The sequence below is a fragment of the Giraffa tippelskirchi genome, chromosome 1, assembly GCF_054371585.1.
Source record: "Giraffa tippelskirchi isolate mGirTip1 chromosome 1, T2T-mGirTip1v1.2.pri, whole genome shotgun sequence".
Lineage (NCBI taxonomy): Eukaryota > Metazoa > Chordata > Mammalia > Artiodactyla > Giraffidae > Giraffa > Giraffa tippelskirchi.
In genome coordinates, this window is record NC_137275.1 from 145092073 (window position 1) to 145113451 (window position 21379).

The window sequence follows — 21379 nt, forward strand, 5'->3', positions numbered from 1 at the left end:
AAGAATACTGGAGTGGGTTGCTATTTCCTTCTCCAATGCATGAAAGTGAAAAGTGAAAGTGAAGTCACTCAGTCATGTCTGACTCCTCGTGACCCCACGGTCTGCAGCCTACCAGGCTCCTCCGTCCATGGGATTTTCCAGGCAAGAGTACTGGAGTGGGGTGCCATTGCCTTCTCCTTTCTAAGCCTCATATACATGTTAAGAATAAAAATATTTTTTGAATTTTAGAAATAATGTCTGGTACAGAAAAAGGGCTCAGCAAGTGATACAGGTTATGAAGAAGGGGGAGTGAAGAGGCAAAAAAAAAAAAACCAAAAAACAAGAGGGGAACTTCCCTGGCAGTCTAGTGGTTAAGATTCCACACTCTCAATGCAAGGAGGACCAGGTTGCATCCCTGCTGTGGGAACTAGATCCCACATACCACAGCGGAGATTCCACATACCGCAACTAAGACCTGGCTCAGCCAAATAAATTTAAAAACAAACAAACAAAAACCCAGGAAAATGCAGTTCTTAGGATAAATGTCTTTAATTGCTTTTTTTTTTCCACCTGGAATTTATCCTGCACATCACATTGACCTTGCTTTTAACAATAATTGAAGTGAGAGTGTAGTCATCTGGCATGTGCATAGGAATCACCTGGGGATCCGGTAAGATGTAAGCTTTCATTCAGTGGGTCTGGGTGGGCCTGAGATTGGACATTTATGATGTCATTCTGCTGGTCTGTGAGGGTAGTACTGATGCTCCTGGTTCCTGAACCATGCTGTGAGTAGCAAGGTGGTTATCCAACACTATTGGGATAAAGAAGGATGAATGGGTCTGCTAGGCTACCTGGTCTGCTTCCCTCACATGTCTAAAAAGTCTTGAACTTTTGAGAAGAATGAGGTCAGCTAAGGGAGGTTAAAGTCTGTTAGGGAAAGCAGCACCACATTGGACAAGAGGGCCAAAGAGGGTAGGGAGATTACAAGTGAAAAAGAGGATGTGTATTCTCTGTGGCTTTTCTGCAGATCATATTCAGACACAAGAAACTGGACTTCAGTTTTTTTCAGGGAACTTGAATCTCTTTGGATCTTGCTTGAAATGCTGGAATAGAATAGAAGTAAATGAGGGGCAAGACGGCACATGGGGCCTTTGCAACAAACTATTAATACCTTTATCCCCTAGTGAAGTAGTGTGATGAGCTGGAAAAAGCACCAATACACACTGTCACCTGAGTCACTAGTTAAAGTACCTATACCATCTGACACAGTGTCCTGGCAATATAATGGGAATAATAACTACAGCAAATATAGCAAATTATTAATGGTAGAATTTAGGTGGTGGGTATTCACTGAACAATTCTTTCAACTTCCTAATCTGTTTGAAAATCTTCATAATAAAATGTTGAAAATGTTAGTGGGCTAGTGGTTAGGATTCTAGGCTTTCCCTGTTGTGGCCCAGATTCATCCCTAGTCAGAGAACTGAGATTCCACAAGCCACTATGGCACAGCCAAAAAAAAAAGTTGAAAAACCTTTTGCTTCCCCCTCTTAGAGTTTCCAAAATGTAGAAATGGGACAATTAGAATACAGTAGATATAGCTAAATAACATTAGCCTAGTCTGAACCATCCCTCTCTGAGGGAGTTTCTCTTAACAGAGTTGGAAATTATTTTATATGCATCAGTTCAGTTCAGTTCAGTCGCTCAGTCGTGTCCGACTCTTTGCGACCCATGAACCGCAGCACACCAGGCCTCCCTGTCCATCACCAACTCCCGGAGTTTACCCAAACCCATGTCCATCGAGTCAGTGATGCCATCCAACCATCTCATCCTCTGTCGTCCCCTTCTCCTCCTCTCCCCAGTCCTTTCCAGCATTAGGGTCTTTTCCAATGAGTCAACTCTTTGCATGAGGTGGCCAAGTTATTGGAGTTTCAGCTTCAACATCAGTCCTTCCAGTGAATACCCAGGACTGATCTCCTTTAGGATAGACTGGTTGGATCTCCTTGCAATCCAAGGGACTCTCAAGAGTCTTCTCCAACACCACAGTTCAAAAGCATCAATTCTTTGGCGCTCAGCTTTCTTCACTGTCCAACTCTCACATCCATACATGACCACTGGAAAAACCATAGCCTTGACTAGACGGACCTTGGTTGGCAAAGTAATGTCTCTGCTTTTAAATATGCTATCTAGGTTGTCATAACCTTCCTTCCAAGGAGTAAGCATCTTTTAATTTCATGGCTGCAATCACCATCAGCAGTGATTTTGGATTTATAAGCATAACTATTCATAAAATATCTCTGGAAGGATACACCAGGACATGATAGCATTTCCTCCAAGGAGGGGAAACTTTGTGGCTAAAGGACAAGAATAGAAGGGAGACTTTCTTAAATTTTCTTTTTTAAGTTTTGAATATCAGATTGAATGTATCTAATACCTATACTTTGGCCACCTGATGCGAAGAGCTGACTCATTAGAAAAGACTCCGATGCTGGGAATGATTGAAGGCAGGAGGAGAAGAGGATGACAGAGGATAAGATGGTTGGATGGCATCACTGACTCAATGGACATGAGTTTGAGCAAGCTCTGGGAGATGGTGAAGGACAGGGAAGCCTGGTGTGCCATAGCCCATGGGGTCACAAAGAGTCGGACACAACTAAGGGACTGAACAATGAAAACAATACCTATTCAAAAATAAATTAAAAATATAAAGCTCTCAGAGTCTAACAGTCTGCCTTTTTTCAAAGTAATAGAATAAATGTAAAATAGACACAGCTTGCTGTGTATGGCTCTTAGTTAGCAAAGTCAATGTCCAGCTTCATGAAGTGGGCTAGACCAGTCCAACAGCAACCAGTGGGCTCTGTCTGAGGACATTTTTAGCTCTGAGTCAAAGGACTGCCTTTTCCATTCCTGCTTCCCAGATGGGCCTGAGCTGAGGAAGTAACTCGGTTGGGTAGCTCAGAAGAAGGAGGGGTTCAGAGGCAGACTGGAGGGATGGTGGACTCCACCGCTGCAGGAGTGAAGAATTACAACTGAGGACAGGGGCATAGCCTGTGTAAATAACTGTTTGCATATTCCATACTTTACAAAGTGTTCATAAACATCACTTCCTCTGAGCTACAAAGCTCCCCTACAAGATGAGTAGGCATGGATTTTGTCCTATTTTAACTGAAGAGGAAACTAAGTACAGTGGCCGTTCGATTCACTTCTCAGTTATCTTTCCAACTGCAAGAAGTAATTGACCAAGGGCCCCCTCCTGGGTTCTGAAATTCATCCTCATGTTTGAGTTGAGCCCATGCTTTCCATGGGCTGCTCCCCAGTCAGTAGTAAGTACAGCAGTGATATCAAGGCAGGCTCATTCTTTGGGACTCTGTTGGCTTGAGTGGACCCAGCAACCTTGCCAAACTTTCCTTTTAGTACACTGCAATCTAACATGTTTGGGGGCAGCTTTCTTCCTTCTCTTCTTCACTCCTGGGGAGGCCTGCATCACAGGCTCATGGCTCTCCCAGCCTCTCCTAGCTCCCTCCCATTTTCTCTTAGAGGCATTTCCTGAAAGTTTAATGCTGTTTTGGCATCAAACGTATATCTGGGTGATTCCAGGCTGTGCTTCTAATCAGTGCGCTATGTTGTCTTTCTTTTCATGAAATTTATTTCAATTTGAGTCACTAGATGGGCACACCTTCTTCCTTACTGTCATATTTCATACTTTTATTATTAAAAATATTTATATATGTGTGATTATCTGGCATATTACATAGGCTGTAAATGAACAAAACTTTCTGATTGGCTTATATACGGATTTTGAGGTTTCTTTGGGCTTCCCCAGGGGCTCAGCAGTAAAGAATCTGCTTGCTCTGCAGGAGACACAGGAGTCTCAGGTTTGATCCCTGGGTGGGGAAGATCCCCTAGAGGAGGGCACAGCAATACTTCAGTATTCTTGCCTGGAGAATCCCATGGACAAAATAGGCTGGTGGGCTACCGTCCATAGGGTCACAAAGGGTCAGACACACAGAAGTGACATGACACATGCACGCATGAGGTTTCTTTAGTTGTACTTTTTGAAATGATTTGTCTTCTACCATTCTCCATCTCCACTTCGCGTTGCCCTTTATTAACACTCTGGGGTTTATTTTATGAGGGCCAGCCTAGAAATTCTCAGCATTTCTGCAGGCCTGAAGAACTACCTACAATTTGCTGGCTGCCGTTATGACTTGGCAGGGAATATAATAAACACATAGATGCTAGTCTAAGGAGGAAGCTGTTTAAATCTCTTGAAATGGTGTCACCAGGAGAATGGGGACATTGTAAGCTGTGGTCAGGAGGCCATTTAACATGGAAGGGGAAGGAATGAGGAGGCAGAGGAACTGGCAGACTCTTACTTGGTTCTTCCTGGAATTGACTGGCAGCAGTCTGGCTAGCTGTTTTCACAAGTGTCCAGGACTCCATCAGGAGTTTATTCTGAATGCACAGAATCTTTTGTCAGAATAATTAGGGCTTCCTTTTGTGTGTGCTTGACTAGGAAAGAAAGAAGGAACCCCTCAGGGGCCAATATTCTTGGAGTGGTTGACCCTGGCATGATGCACAGAAGAAGGGTTACAGAGTAAGGATGGGGGAGAGGATTCTGAAGAAGACGGCAAAAACTGAGTCTGATGGAAGCAAGCCCCAGAGGCAGCAGACTGGAGCATTGTTAATGCTCACCTCCTGCTCACGTGCCCCTGTGGAGACAGGAAGTGTGGCTGGAGAGGAGGAGGATGCCAAACTCAGAAAGGCAAAAAGAGAGAGTTCGAGCAGCAGTACTTGATTTGGTGAAGAAACGAAGAATGTTGTTAAGGAACTGTGTATGTTTGTAAGCAGACTGGTGGCTAACAGGAATCGGTACCCTATGTGTACGAGTGCTCAGAGCAAGAAAGAATGAAAGAAACAGAAGGAACGACATTACCTTGCCCCTTTCCAACAGTCGGAATCCTCAGACATTAACTATTTAGGTTTCTTCAAGAACAGGAGGCATGAATTTTCCCTCTGTTATGTCTGTTGCATGGCAGGGCCTCCTTGAATACGGTGTATTGTACTTGGGCATCATGGGAAATGGGTTCTTGGCTTCCTGGCAGCGTGCACTGGGCTAAATGATTTGCATATCTAAAAGCACAAAAGTTCCTCACCTCTCTTCCAGCATTCTTCATCCACACATTTTGAGAGCTCTGCCTAACAGTCCAGTTCTAACACCCATCTTTGACTAAGCATAGTTTGTTGCTTCCAAGAGTCCATACTAGATTAAACCCTTGTGACCATTAGCCATTTTCTGAGTAGCTTGGGGAATCAAATGTAAACAAAAGGTAGGGGCGGAGAGGTTGGGAGCAAGGACCTGAAGGGAAACTGCCCATTCTGATGGGTGAAGACAGAGCCTGCAGACTCAAGAGAAGGACTCACAGGAAGAGGAAGCCCAGGGAGCTTCTACTTTTTCCAAGATTTGTATCTGCACAATTTCCTGCCTAATCACATGATAGGGAAGAAGCTGCCAAGTCTTCCCAGGGACTTCCACAGCTGTTTGGAGATTATATGAGGGATTCTCAATGATAGGCTGTATGGTCACAAGAAAGACTGGCCTGAAGCTAGTGGTGGTGATGTGTTATCCATTGCTATGGGATATGCATATTGTTTTTTGTATATTAACCTTGTATCCTGCAATAATCTTAGCTATTATTGTATACTTATTAGTTCCAGCAATTCTTTTATCCATTCTTTTCAATTTTCTACCAGACTATCACGTCGTCTGTGAACAAAGATGGTTTTATTTCTTCCTTCCCAATCTTTATATCTTTCTTTCCTGTTCTTCTTTTATTGCATTAGTTAAAACTTTCAGTGTGTGTTGAGCAAGATGGGTGAAAGGGGACATCTTTGTCTTGTACCTGATCTTGGTGGGAAAGCTTCAAGTTTCCCACACTGCGTGTGATGATTTTATTTTTAAATTTTCTTTGTTATGTTTTCTGTTTACAAAGATGGAAATACAGCTCATTAAACATTTTTAAATGTTATAATAAATATATATGAAAATAGAAGTTATTTTTTTTTTTTACAATTTATTCACACCTACCCTAAATTGCCACTGGCAGTTGTTTGGTATGTTTCTCAAGATAACATATTTTAAAGCAGATTGTGTCTTTTTTTCTGTATGTTCTAGTTTTTGTAACAGTTCTTTTTTTTTTTTAATTTGATCATTTGTTTTTCATTTTTATTGAAGTATAGTTAATGTACAATATTATATGTCACAGGTGTACAATATAGTAATTTACAATTTTTAAAAGTTATATATCACTTACGGGCTTCCCAGGTGGCACTAATGGTAAAGAATTCGCCTGCCAATGCAGGCTACGTGGGTTTGATCCCTGGGCTGGGAAGATCCCCTGGAGAAGGAAACAGCAACTCACTCTAGTATTTTTGCCTGAGAAATCCCATGGACAGAGGAGCCTGGTGGGCTACAGTCCATGTGGTTGCAAAGAGTCGGACATGACTGAGCACGAACACACTATACCACTTACAGTTATAAAATACTGACTATATTCCTTGTGTTGTACAATATATCCTTGTGGTTTATTTTATACGTAATAGTTTGTAGCTTTTAATCCCCTATCCCAATATTGCATCGGAGAAGGCAATGGCAACCCACTCCAGTAGTTTTGCCTGGAGAATGCCATGGACGGAGGAGCCTGGTAGGCTGCAGTCCATGGGGTTGCAAAGAGTCGGACACAACTGAGAGACTTCACTTTCACTTTTCACTTTCATGCATTGGAGAAGGAAATGGCAACCCACTCCAGTGTTCTTGCCTGGAGAATCCCAGGGACCACGGAGCCTGGTAGGCTGCCGTCTATGGGGTCGAAGAGAGTCAGACACGACTGATGTGACTTAGCAGCAGCAGCAGCAATATTGCATCTCCCCTCTTCACTGTGGTAACCACCGATTTGTTCTCTATATATGTGAGTCTGTTTCATTTTTCTAACATTCACTAGTTTCTTGTAATTTTTAGGTCCCACATGTAGGTGATATCATACAGAATTTATCTTTCCCTGACAGATTGTGTCTTAATACATACTGTCTCTGACCATCGCCTCCCACCCTCACCCCACCCCCACCAAATTGCACCCACTATAAACTGAGATTCCTGGGGTATATGTAACCAGACTGTATGTTTGTATGTGAAAGAGAGAGACAACCTACCAGAATAAATGTGATGAAATCGGCCCTGCTCCATTTCTGGGAAATGCTCTTTTGTTCTTGATTTTTATCTCTCATAGGAAACTGTGTTATGAATTAGGACTTTGCAGGTGGCACTTGTGGTGAAGAACCCACCTGGACAGGGACAGGGACAGGGGAACCTGGCATGCTGCAGGCCATGGTGCTGAAAAGACTTAGTGACTGAACAACAATCATTTATTTAACATGAATATGTTAAAATTTAGTTCAGTCACAGAATGCTTCAATCAGAATTATCCCCAAAACATGAAGGAATGAATGGAATAGTTATGAGCTATGACCCACATAAGTGCTTACCTGTTGGAGAGCTATCAAGAACATGGTGGCTTAGATGTGATTTCTACCCAAGGATACCTGAAGTTCTTAGGAGCACATAAAGGAAGGGGCTGTATCCTAGATGCTTAGCAAATACATCCTGGAATGATGGCTTGAGAAGAAGTCCTTCTGTAAATGATTGTTTAGGAACCTGCAGTTTTAACTTGGACGCCTTCGTGGATATGAAACCATGGGCCTTTAGGAATGCACTATCCACCAAGAATTTCCAGAAACTGATGCTGGGTAATTGGGGATACATGTTGCTTGGAAAAGGTAGGTTTAGAGGCCTAAGGCTCCTCTAGGAAGGGGTCCTGTGATCCTGTGGCTGTGTTCCCACACCCACACCCACGCTTTTCCAGAACATTTCAGAGAATATGTCATAATTTTGAAACTCCTTAACTGGCCATCTCCAAGGAGCTCTGGGAGTTTCTGGCTCATCCATGAGTATAAAAGTTCACAGGTGGATTTTCTGGGACAAGTAAGTTGTACTCAATTATTAGGTTTCTGTAATCCAGTTGCTAGGCAAAATTTAGCCATCATTAATGACTCTTCTGGCTAATTGTTTTGTTTTTGAGCATTAAGTATAGCCTGATGAAAAACTTACTACAAAAAATCTTTTTCTGCCACAAGCAATATTCATTTGAGGGAATACAGAGCAATACTGAGAAAAGATGAGCTATAATTCTCCAATAAATGATACATATAATTAACATTTTGGCATGTGTTTGTGTGCCCAGGTCGCTCAGTAGTGTCTGACTCTTTTCAACCCCATGGACTGTAGCCTGCCAGGCTTCTCTGTCCATGGGATTTCCCAGGCAAGAATACTGGAGCTGGTTGCCATTTCCTTTTCCAGGGCATCTTCCCCACCCAGGGATCAAACCCAAGTCTCCTGCATCGCCTGCATTGGCAGGCAGGCATATTTTCCTCTTAAATCCTCTCACTTTAATAAACTTTCATTAAATAGATATCATATAGTTGTATGAGAAAGTTTTCATTTCTCCTTTTATTTCAACTTAGGGATAGCTATGATGTTTTCCTTTTTTCTTCACAGAAATATTCTATCATCTGTGCTTTTCAAAAACATTTGACCATGAATTATTTTTACTCAGTCTTGTTGGCAAGCTTGAGGGTTTTAGATATCTGTAGTCCTTATCTTCTGTATAAACACACATAGAGCTATGAGGTTTCTTTATGAAAATATGAAAATACATTCTGTTAACTACAGATTGAGGAGATAATAAATTAGTTTGCTTTGCTTATTTAAATGCACATTCTGTCAAATGGTATTCTTTTTTACATACATTTTTCGAGGAAATTTGAGTGGGAAGAGGAATAAAAAACCAACATGTCTTATATGTATGACATTCAATTTAATTTAGCTCTGTATTACCTACGTACATATATTTCCAAGATTATATATTATGACCTGTAAAGCCAGCCTGAAGCTCCTTAACCTAGGGAGTGGGGACAGTTTTTGAGTCCATGTTCCATTACCCTCCTTTTATATCTAATCAAAATCTAAGAGATCGGTGTAAGGATTTAGGGTGGGTGGCAGTAGCTAGCTGATCTGTATTTCAGTTTCAGAAACACGGCCTTCCTTTTCTTCTCCTGGTCTTCCCTGGTGGCTCAGCTGGTAAAGAATCTGCCTGCAATGTGGGAAACCTGGGTTCGATCCCTGGGTTGGGAAGTCCCCTGGAGAAGGGAAAGGCTACCCACTCCAGTATTCTGGCCTGGAGAATTCCATAGACTATTCTGTGGGATCAAAAAGAGTCAGACACGACTGAGCGACTTTCACTTTCACTTTTCTTCTCATTGGACTATAGACTAGAGTGATTTCAGTTTGCTAAAGCCAGAAATGAAAATTTCGAGAGTATTGTAAAAGTGATGTTGCTACCACAGATGAGATTCTCATCAGCATAACTTTGGGTTACATGTCTATTTTCCTTTTTTTTTTTAAATTTCAGTATTCTAACATGTAAAGATCATCAAAGACAGATTTATTTATTTATTCCAAATCTGTTAAAATAATATCAGGACTACTCCTATCAGTGTGGTCTTAAGTTTTTGAAGATTAGTTCTGAATCCTTGATGGATTTTGTAACACTTATATTAGTGTAGCTGTGCATGTCCGCTGAACTTTGGATCATGATATACCCTGTCTTTACTCAGTGAAGCTTTTTGGATTTTTCTGTAAAGACATATTAAATGAAATAAGGAACTTTGATTAATTGGCTAGGATAAAAGAAATGACTCGTAATTGGCTGACAAAATAGATCCTGATCTTGCGGGTTTCATTCTGTAGCTCAGAGAGTGTCAGGATTCTGGAAATGGCAGTGGCTCTGGCTGGTAAACCCATGTTTCCCACAATTTCCTCAGTTGTTTGTTGAGTCATTAAGGACTGCTCATGTTGACTCTGTCAAAAGCCAACCTAGGAAAAGCATCTTTGCCAAATCTAATTCTAGAACTGGAATGTGGAGGTTGACCCTAAATATAATAGCTGTCACTCCCAAAACTTTTGGCTCAGTCATCTTTCCAAAATTAGCGTATGTAAACAAAACACAAAACCACTCCTTTCCTACTATTACTTCCCTCCTTGCTCTTGACCAATAGAGAACTCAAAGACATGGAAGGATCAGGCATCTTTACAAAGATGAATCCAGGCCCAAAGGACCACTTTCCAAGGGAAACTGGCCCCACACCTTTTGCCTCCAACAAAACTGATGAAGGAGCCACCCCAGGGGAAGGTGCTTGGTTGAAGACCTGTACCCCAAGCTATTGCACATAGACCCACTCGATTAGATAATCAGTAGAATCTCTTCCTACTCGAAAGTTCTAGGGTTGGGACTTCCCTGGTGGTCCAGTGGTTAAGACTCTGGGCTTCCACTGTAGGGAGTGCAGGTTCAGTCCCTGGTCGGGGAACTAAGATCCTACCTCCAGTGCAGTGAGGCCAAAAAATATAAATGAATAAATAAAAAGCATTCTAAAGTTATTTTAAAATTTTAAAAAATAAAATTCTAGGTTTATCATCTGGACTCGATGATCCAAAGTTAAAATGGCCTATGATTCTTAATTCCTGAGAAAGAGCAAAAGAGAAATAAACATTTTATCCACAGGCTTGATGTTCTTTGGGAACCGCTCAAGCCTGAGGACTGACACATACATAGTATATGGAAGTGTGTGTATGTATATTGGGGGCAGATTTTCATAATTTCACATAGCCTGCTTCCCCATTTACCAAGAACAATTCCTTTCTAGTCCCTTAAAGAAATGCCCCTGATCTCTCTTTTGTTTTTCTCCCTTCTTTCTTTCTTACTATCTCATTCCCTCTTGTTCTTTATTTTAATATTCATTCAACAAACACTGGAGACCTTTACACATTTATCCTTCAGAGATAGCATGATGTAGCCACAAGGTTGTAGACAGGATCTATGACTTAATTCTATTGCTTACAAACTGAGTAACCTTGGACAAGTGACTCTGAGTCAGAGCACAGAATAGGAACAGCATGTCCTTCCTACTTTACATGAAAATGTATTTTGTAAATTGTTTTAAAAAATAGATTTTTATTAACTTGTAAATGCCCCTAGGAGAGGGCACTTAATAAATTAGTCTTTAGCATTTATATTTGAATACATTTACAAAATGCATTTGAGGGAACTTCCCTGGTGGTCCAGTGGCTAAGACTCCATGCTCCCAATGCAGCAGGCCTGGGTTTGATTCCTGGTCAGAAGTAGACCTCATGTGCCACAATTAAGAGTTCACGTGCTACAACTAAAGATCCTGCATGCTGCAATGAAGATCAAAGATCCCTTGGGTTGCAATGAAGAACCCAAGCAGCCAAATAAATAAATAATAAATAAATAAAATAAAAACTTAAAAAAAAATGCATTTGAATTTTTAGTTGAGAGCATAGACTTGTTAGGATTGGAGTGTGTGTTGGGTAGGATACTACAGAAGGGAGACTCCAAGCACCCAGGGAAAGGAGGATTCTCTAAAGAGGAGAAAAGGGGTTCAAAGAGTAGGTGGGGGGCCCACAGAAAATAATTTGCCTGCTTTTATTTTCCTGTGGTCAAGCTCTGACTGTTCCTGACCTGAATACACAGTGGATCATGGCCTCCAAGCAGAGCTACTTAGGTTAACAAGGACAGAGGGCACTCATCCTGCAAAGCAAACTGCCATGCTCTTGGAACTCCCAAATTGTATGTTCTTGGGGTTATTAGGCCTTGAGGTTGGGAACTGACTTTCTTTGACTGAGAAAGTTGAATGACTCTTTCAGTGACTGAGCATGTATGTATGTATGTGTGTGTGTGTGTGTGTATATATATATATATATATATTTGTTGTTGTTTAGCTACTCAGTTGTGTCTGACTCTTTGTGTCCCCTGGACTGTAGCCTGCCAGGCTTCTCTGTCCATCGCCAACTCCCAGAGCTTACTCAAACTTATGTCCATTGAATCAGTGATGCCATTCAACCATCTCATCCTCTGTCATCCCCTTCTCCTCCTGCCTTCAATCTTTCCCAGCATCAGGGTCTTTTCCAATGAGTCAGTTCTTTGCATCATGTGGCCAAAGTACTGGAGTTTCAGCTTCAGCATCAGTCCTTCCAATGAATATTCAGGACTGATTTGCTTTAGGATTGACTGGTTTCATCTCCTTGCAGTCCAAGAGACTCTCAAGAGTCTTCTCCAACACCACAGTTCAAAAGCATCAATTCTTTAGTGCTCAGCTTTCTTTATAGGCAGCTAAGGGAGAGGTAAAACAAGAGTGAGTCTTCTGAGTATTCTGATTCTTAAAAATAATCAGGCAAAAAAAAAAAAAAAATCAGCCTAAACCAGTCCTCAAGCCAAATAAACATGTTTTGGTGTGGCAAATTTTGCTCTCCTACTGTAGATTTTTAAAGTTCTTGGGACTTCCCTGGTGGTCCAGTGGTTAAGATTCTGCACTTCTACTGCAGGGGGCAGGGGTTCCATCACTGGTCTGATTGGGCAACTAAGATCCCACATGCTGTGAGGTGAAGCCAAAAAAAAAAAAAAATCTCAATGCAGAAATTCTAACTGTATGAGGTGACGGATATATTAACTAACCTTACTGTGGTAATTCTTTTTCAGTATATACATATATAAAATCACTACATTGTATAGTTTAAACTTAAACAATGTTATATGTTTATAGAATCTCAGTAAAATTGAAAACAAAAAAGTTGGGATTCTGAATGCAATGTTTTTTCCCCACTGTATCATGCTATATACAAAAGAGCTTATTGTAACTGATAAGCTCCAGCACAGCACCTTATCCCCATACAATAGATTACTATCTTAGAAACCATTTCTTCATTCGTGGGGAATCACTGAATTTCTCCTAATATAAGCATTAATTACCTGATATAATGATAAAATAAAAGCAAGAAGCTTCATCTTAATTTGTTTGCCTTAATATTATTTTTTTTACTTATTTAAAATGTATTCATCCAGTGTTTTATGCAATTTGTAAGGCAATTTATGTCCTCTGGTGTGGTGGGGAGTAAACTGGATATAAATACAAAACAGAAAGTAAGCTATATTCTAAATTCACTTAATAATTATATTCACTTAAAGAGAATAAGAATGCATGAAATTGTGACATCCCAGGATACTTTCCATTTATAAACTCTCAAATCTATAAGGAGATACAAGATAGAGGGGGAAATAAATAAGTTAGATGCGAAATAGACTTGAAATTTGATCAACCTTCTTGCTTCTTCTTGAGTTACCTATTTAAGAAAGAGGGGGGCGGGGCTAAGATGGCGGAGGAATAGGACGGGGAGACCACGCTCTCCTCCACAAATTTATCGAAAGAACATCTGAACGCTGAGCAAACCTCACAAAACTATTTCTGAACGCTGGCAGAGGACGTCAGGCATCTACAAAGACAGCGCATTATCTTCAAAAGGAGTTAGGAGAAATTATAAAAGATAAAAAGAGAGACAAAAGAGTTAGGGACGGAGACCCGTCCTGGGGAGGGAGTCGTAAAAGAGGAGAAGTTACCAAGCACCAGGAAACCCTCTCACCGGCGGGTTTGGGGGAAGATTTCGAATCTCGGAGGGCAACATAACTGGGAGAAAAAATAAATAAAACCCACAGATTACGTGCCTAAAGGCAACTCCCAGCAAAGAACCCCAGACGCTCGCATCCGCCACCAGCAAGTGGGGGCTGAACGGAGAGGAGCGGGCGGCACTGCTTAGGGTAAGGACTGGGCCCGAACGCCCTGAGGGCAATCTGAGGGAGCTAACGTGAGATAGTAACCTAAACTGTGGGACAGCCGGAGAGAGAGAACTATCCTGCAAAAAGTCCAACTCTAAGGCACTGCCGGCCCGCTCACAGAACAAAGAACTGAGCGATACCAGAGGAGAGCTAGCCGGCTGCGGACCGCCCCATCCCCCGCCGGACACAGCAGGCAGGCGGGGCCAGCCAGAGCCGGAAAGGGGCATACTCGGCCCCAGAGAGGGCACCCCCTACCAATCTGCAAACAGGCTCCCAGTTTCTAAGCAAAGACTGCCTGAGATCCCGGAGGGTCGACAGCCGCCGGGAGGGTCGCAGCCAGAGACCAGCTCCCCAGAACCGACACAAAGCACACCGGAGCCGGGCGCGCCCGTAAACCGAGGCGGGGACCAGGGAGGTGATAAGCCGCACCGCCCCAACAGGGGAGAGCGCGCTTGCCAAACTCCTGGCCGCCTGGGCAGCTCCGACCGGGAACGGCACAAACCACGGGCGCAACCGAGTCTGCGCCTTTGTGGAGTAACCAGGAGCCTGAACTTGAGCGGCTTAGACCTGGGAAGTGCACGCATCTCAGGGCCCACTCCCCAGCCGAGTAACCTGAAGCCTGAGCAGGTTAGACGGGGAAAGCACACACGCCGTGAGCGGGGGCGAACCCAGTGCGGCCGAGACACTGCGAGCTCACCACACACACATCAGTGATATAGGTTTGCAGTGTTCCTCCCTCCCCACAGCACGACTGAACAAGCGAACCTAAAGAGACCACCTCTGCCCCTTTGTGGCAGGGCGGAAATTAGATACTGAAGAGACCTCCAAACAGAAGCCAAATAAACAGAGGGAAGCGCGTTGGAAGTGACAGGCCAACAGATTAAAATCCCTGTAGTTAATACCGACTGCATTGAAAGGCGCCTATAGATCTTGAAAAGTATAAGCAGGAACAAGGATCTACCTGAAACTGAACAGACCCCACACTGCTCACAACAGCTCCAGAGAAAGTCCGGGATATATATTTTTACTATTATCTTTTTTTTTAATTAAAAAAAAATTTTTTTTCTCTTCTTTCTTTTTTCTTTAAGTCCTCTATTACACCTTCAACTTTCATTTTCATAACCCACTATTACCTTGCAAAAAAAAAACACAAAAAACCCTATTTTTAAAGCAAACTGCATGCATATATCTTATACCTTTTGTGTTTTCTTTTTTTACTGTTTTTCTCCTGTTTTACTTTTTTTTACTGTTTTACTGTTTTTTTTCTTTTTACACTGTTTCCTTTTTTCTTTTTTTTATATTGTAAGTTTTATAAGAGTCTAACCTCTACTCTAGATTTTTAATCTTTGTTTTACATATTTGATACAATTTTGTACATTTAAGAACCCAATCTTTAGGACCCATTTTTACTCAGGAGTGTGATCACTGGCTTGATTACTCTCTCCCCCTATTGACGCTCTTTCTTTTCCGCCAGGGAACCTCTATCTCCCACCCTCCTCCTTCTCTTCTCAACCCAATTCTGTGAATCTCTGAGGGTGTTCTGGGTACCGGAGAACACTTCGGGAACAGAATACTGCCCAGATCTCTCTCTCCCCTCTTGATTCCTCCTTTTCTACTCATCCTCACCTCTATTACCTTCCTCCCCTCTCTATGTATCTCTGTGAACCACTCTGAGTGTTCCAGACTGTGGAGAGCACAGAGGGAAGTGCTTACTGGCTAGACTGCTCTCTCCACGTTTGAGTCCCCCTCTTCCCCTCCTGGTCACCTAAACTCCCCCCCCCCTTCACCTCTCCATGTAACTCAGTGAACCTTTCTGGGTATCCCTCACTGTGGAGAATCTTTTCACCATTAACCTAAAAGTTTTATTATTGATGCTGTATGGATGGAGAAGTCTTGAGGCTACTGCAAGAATAAGACTGAAAGCCAGGGGAAACATTAATTAATAAGAGATCATCCAATAGCCTCCACATATACACTGAAACCAAGCTCCACCCAAGAGTCAATAAGTGCCAGAGCAAGACATACTACGCAAATTCTCCAGCAACGCAGGAACATAGCCCAGAGCATCAATATACAGGCTGCCCAGAGGCACACCAAATCCATAGACATCTCAAAACTCAATACTGAACACTCCATTGCACTCTAGAGAGAAGAAATCCAGCTCCGCCCACCAGAACACCGACACAAGCTCCCCCAACCAGGAAGCCTTGACAAGCCACCTGTCCAACCCCACCCACAGTGAGGAACCTCCACAATAAAGAAGAACTTCAAACTACCAGAATACAGAAAGGCCACGCCTAACACAGCAATCTAAACAAGATGAAAAGGCAGAGAAATACTCAGCAAGTAAAGGAAAATGAGAAATGCCCACCAAACCAAACAAAAGAGGAGGAGATAGGGAATCTATCTGAAAAAGAATTTAGAATAATGATAATAAAAATGATCCAAAATCTTGAAAGCAAAATGGAGTTACAGATAAATAGCCTGGAGACAAGGATTGAGAAGATGCAAGAAATGTTTATCAAGGACCTAGAAGAAATAAAAAGGAGTCAATATATAATGAATTGAGTTACCTATTTAAGAAAGAAAAGGGAAGGGACCCTGGCAGGCTGAAAGATGTGAAGTTCGGTTGGGCAGGAAGAGGAGGGTGGTCTGTTTGGAAACCAACTCAAGATAAAGTCCATGTGAAAAAGGAATTGTGTTTTCTACCCGAAGGTACTTGGAGGAGAATGAAGGATGGTAGAGTATCAAGTTCAGGGGTGAGTAAGAAGGTAGATTAATTGGGTCATCCAAGTAACTGGGTCACCTGCTGGTGACCAGATTGCATGGAGTTTGAACTGTTCAAAATAGAAATTATCTGGCTTCATGACTCATTACTTGTGACCCACTATCTTTGTCTCTGGGCTATGAGAAAGGTGTGCTTAGTCACTCAGTTGTGTTTGATTCTTTGTTGTCAGGACCGGCCGACGAGTCAACGTAGGCACAAACGTGGGATTCCTCGGCTGAGAAAGAAATAGACATAGACACAGAGAGACACAGACACAGACACAGACACAGCGGGGGTTGAGAGGATCACTGCAACCTGTAATGCCAGTGATGCCTGTTTATTTTTACACGCAGAATTTTATACCCTTATACCAGGAAATTTTTATACAACATAATCATCAAAAATCACCCAAGTAACATGCATCAGAAATCACCTAAGTAACATAAAGCTATCAATCAAGATCCCATGATTATCTTATGATTCTGTATCTCAGAACTCAGGTATCACCTAGGCAACATAAAGGTATCAATTAAGATCTCATGACTCTGTATCTCAGGACTCAGGTCTTATCTCAGGACTCAGGTCATAAAAGCCATTTGTCCTGCGTCAGATGCGCTCCAGGGGCTGCAAGAAGTTTCCTTAGTAATTAATAAGAGGTGGCGGGACAGAGAGCTATGTCTGGACTTGACCCTTGAGTTAACAAGGCAGCTCCCAAAGCAATCCTGTTTGCAGGTTGCCCTGGACTTAACCCTTGAGTTAACAAGGCAGTTTCCCAAAGCACGTCCTGCTTGTTGTCAGGTTGCCCCCCGCACTTTGTGATCACATGGACTGTAGCCCACCAGGCTCCTCTGTCCATGGGGATTCTCCAGGCAATAATACTGGAGTGGGTTTCCATTTCTTTCTCCAGGGGATCGTCCCAACCCAGGGATCGAACCCAGGTCTCCTGCATTGCAGGCAGATTCTTCACTGTCTCAGCCACCAGGGAAGCCACAGTGAGAAAGGTACTTTTATCTACTTTCAAGCTCAAGTAAAAAGAAGAAATGAACAGAGTAATATTTCCCCTGTGTTTGGATGAGGCTGTCTTGTGACAAGGGAATAGGAAAAGGCATCTGTCTGGGTTGAGATGTTTAATGAAGGACATTATAAAGCTATAAACAAGGTAAGGTATTGTTAATTTTTGGACAGCTGAAAGGAACCCTAGATGTCATCTAACTCCTACATCTTACAGGCATTGAAGGTCAAGCGTATTTACTGCCTAAGCACACACACCAAGTAATGATAAAGTGTCAATTCTACAGTCAGACATACCTGGTTTAAGACCCATTTCTACTGCTCACTAGTTAGTAATCTTGGGGCTGAGGGCCTCACAGAAGTAAAGAGCTGAGTGGTACAGAGAAGTAGAGCTTGCCAGATGGGCAACCACTCCAGGCAGAGGGAACGAGGGTTTGCCAAGAGAGAGAGAGGTCTTTGAGGGAGAGAGCGCAGCATGGAGTGGAGGATACAGGTGGCTACAAGAGCATATAGCGCTTTTGAGGAGGGAAGAAAAACCATAAGCGTAGGGAAGGAGGCAGTTGCCCCACTTCTGGAAGAGGAAACTTCAATACAGATTTTCTTTTTCCTTCTTTTTTACTATGATTTTGTATCATTAATACACACAGGTTGAGTTGCTACAAACTAAGAAATGTGTCTCCTTCAGGGAAGTCTCTTGTACTTCCTAGTGCAGGAAAAAGAAGATTAGGTGGGACCTGGGATATTACTGGTTCCCTGGAGCCCCTTCTGCCTCCCCTGTGAGCAAAGCTTTCTTGGGCAGAGAGGCTCTGGGTGGGTTAGAAAACAGTAATAATAACTGCCATTTCCATGTACCTGGCATTATTCTGTTGAATGTGTCAATTCATGTAATCCTCAGAAAAATCTTATGAAGTAAGCACCACTATTCTTTTCTCAACTTTTCAAAACTTCAAAAAATAAAAGTATAGCATTTAAAAAATAAAATGTACAGTTAATGAATTTTCACAAGAAGAGCAGACACACGTAACTAGTACCTGGAACAAGAAAATTACCTGCTCATGAAAGGCCCCCCAAGGACCCATCCAGTCACTAGCCCTCCCCACTCTCCAGAGCAACTACCAGCCTTACTTCTGACAACTTAATTTGTTTTGTATAGTATTATTTGTATGCAGCTTCTTTCACTCATGTGGCATGTAGTTACAGGCCTGTTTATTTTCTCAAATTGCTGGATAATATCTATTTTATAAATGAAGGAACTAAGGCAAAAAGCAATTAGATAACTAGCTCAGATTATGTCCCTGGTATCTAGTCTTACTTACCTTGCTACTTAGTTAGTCATGAGCAAAATCAAGTAACTTTTCTGAGACTCTTCCTCATTATTAAAATGGAAGTAATTATCCCCGTTGCACTGAGTTGCCCGATTGTTGTGAGGCTCAAGCAATAAGGAACATATGAAAGCACTTTGTGAAGTATAAAGTAGTGTTACTAAAAAAGAGTATTTTTAAAAATATAGACTCCTGGGCCTCCCCACTGTAGCTCCTAATTCAATAGGCCTTGTGGAGGTGACAGAATGTTTAACAAGCACCCTACGTGATTCTGATGCACTAGTCTGAGACCAACTATGAAAACCACTTCTGTAAAACAAAGGTTCTCAAATTTCCAGAGACTATCAGAATCACTTGGAGGACCTGGGTGTTATTATAGCCCATAGCTCCATGTTCTCCCAGACTCATGAAGGTGAAAGAGTAGCAGGTGCAGAATTTGGTGTGCTTTATCCTCTGGGAACTTGAAGAGTCTTGCCCTCAACATTAGTCTCTCGACCTCTCTCCTTCTCAGGTACAGAAAAGCAGAAGGAAGCCTGCTTATCCTTAAAGAGGGCAAGTGACTCCCAGGTTTAAAACAAACAAACAGGGAGGGCGGTGGGAGGGAGGGGACATATGTATACCTATGGCTCATTCATGTTGATGTATGGCAGAAACCAACACAATATTGTAAAGCAATTATCCTCCAATTAAAAATAAAATTAAAAAGATGGAGGCATATGTAGGTGAAAGGGCAAAAGTCTTCTGTTGCAAAATAAGAGCTCAGACTAGTGACAAGTTAAAAAACAAACAGAAAAAAAACACGTCACCATCATCACACAGATTTCTGCTGTTTTTACATCAGGATGGGGATAGATTAACAAGAGAAACACTAAACATCCGCTTAGCGCACCAACAAAAATGGAACAGCAAAAAGAAGAGAAAAAGATAAGTTGAGTGCTTAAAGATGTGAAAGAGTTGACTTAAAACTCAACATTCAGAAAACTAAGATCATGGCATCCGGTCCCATCACTTCATGGCAAATAGATGGGGAAACAGTGGGAACAGTGAGAGACTGTAGATGGTGACTGCAGCCATGAAATTAAAAGATGCTTGCTCCTTGGAAGAAAAGCTATGACCAACCTAGACAGCATATTAAAAAGCAGAGACATTCTTTGGCAACAAAGGTCCACCTAGTCAAAGTTATGGTTTTTCCAGTAGTCACGTATGGATGTGAGAGTTGGACTATAAAGATAGCTGCGCACCGAAGAATTGATGCTTTTGATCTGTGGTGTTGGAGAAGACTCTTGAGAGTCCCTTGGACAGCAAGGAGATCCAACCAGTCCATCCTAAAGGAAATCAGTCCTGAATATTCATTGGAAGGACTGATGCTAAAGCTGAAACTCCAATCCTTTGGCCACCTGCTTCAAAGAACTGACTCATCTGACAAGACCCTGATGCTGGGAAAGATTGAAGGCGCGCGGAGAAGCGGATGACAGAGGATGAGATGGTTGGATGGCATCACTGACTCAATGGACATGAGTTTAAGTAAACTCCAGGAGTTGGTGATGGACAGGGAGGCCTGGCATGCTGAACTGAACTGAACTGACTGAAGCATTGAAAATGTCAATACTCGGGGGAGGTGGGGGGACATAAAAATTTTGGACTCCTAACAGGTATTTTATGGTAGTACTGTATTTTTGTTTTGAATGACCTGGTGTGTGTAGCAGGGGAAAGAAGACACAATATTTAGTTTTTCTTGCTGGGGGCCTCTAGATGTCTTCAGTCCTGTATGAGGGATACATTTTTTCCCATGGGTCGGTTTGGAACTTTAAATATGCACAGTATCTCTATACCTGCAATATCAGTTAAGTAACTAAGGTAAATGCCTTTGAGTGTTTCCCACAGTTCAAACTCTGGAGCTTGACAAACACAGCCTGCCTCCAGGCTCCTGCGTACTCACCAGCCGCCTCCTCTTGCTCTAGATTCCAGAAGCCGAGGACCTGGCTCCAGCTCTCCCTCACACCTCCCACCTCTCCTTTCTCCTTTATCTTCCCTGGGAAAGAGCTGGGAGGCCGAGGCCTCCGGCGATGTCATCAGATACCAGCCCACTCACTCCGGGAAAGGTCCAGAGAACCCCCTACGCGGCGTGGGGCAGCTGCGCACTCACATCATAACCCAAGTTCTTGACTTTTACACAAGAAAACACCAGGACTCAGACGCTGAAGATTTGTTTCTTAAAAAAAAAAAAAAAGGCAAACGACTCCCCCAAACAGAAACAAACAAAAAAGAGCCCTTATCTCTCAACTTAAAAAAAGCCATTTTGGGGAGTGAGGTTCAAGAGGGAGGGAAACACCAGGACTCAGACGCTGAAGATTTGTTTCTTAAAAAAAAAAAAAAAAAAAAGGCAAACGACTCCCCCAAACAAAAACAAACAAAAAAGAGCCCTTATCTCTCAACTTAAAAAAAGCCATTTTGGGGAGTGAGGTTCAAGAGGGAGGGGGCTTGTGTGTACCTATGGCTGATTC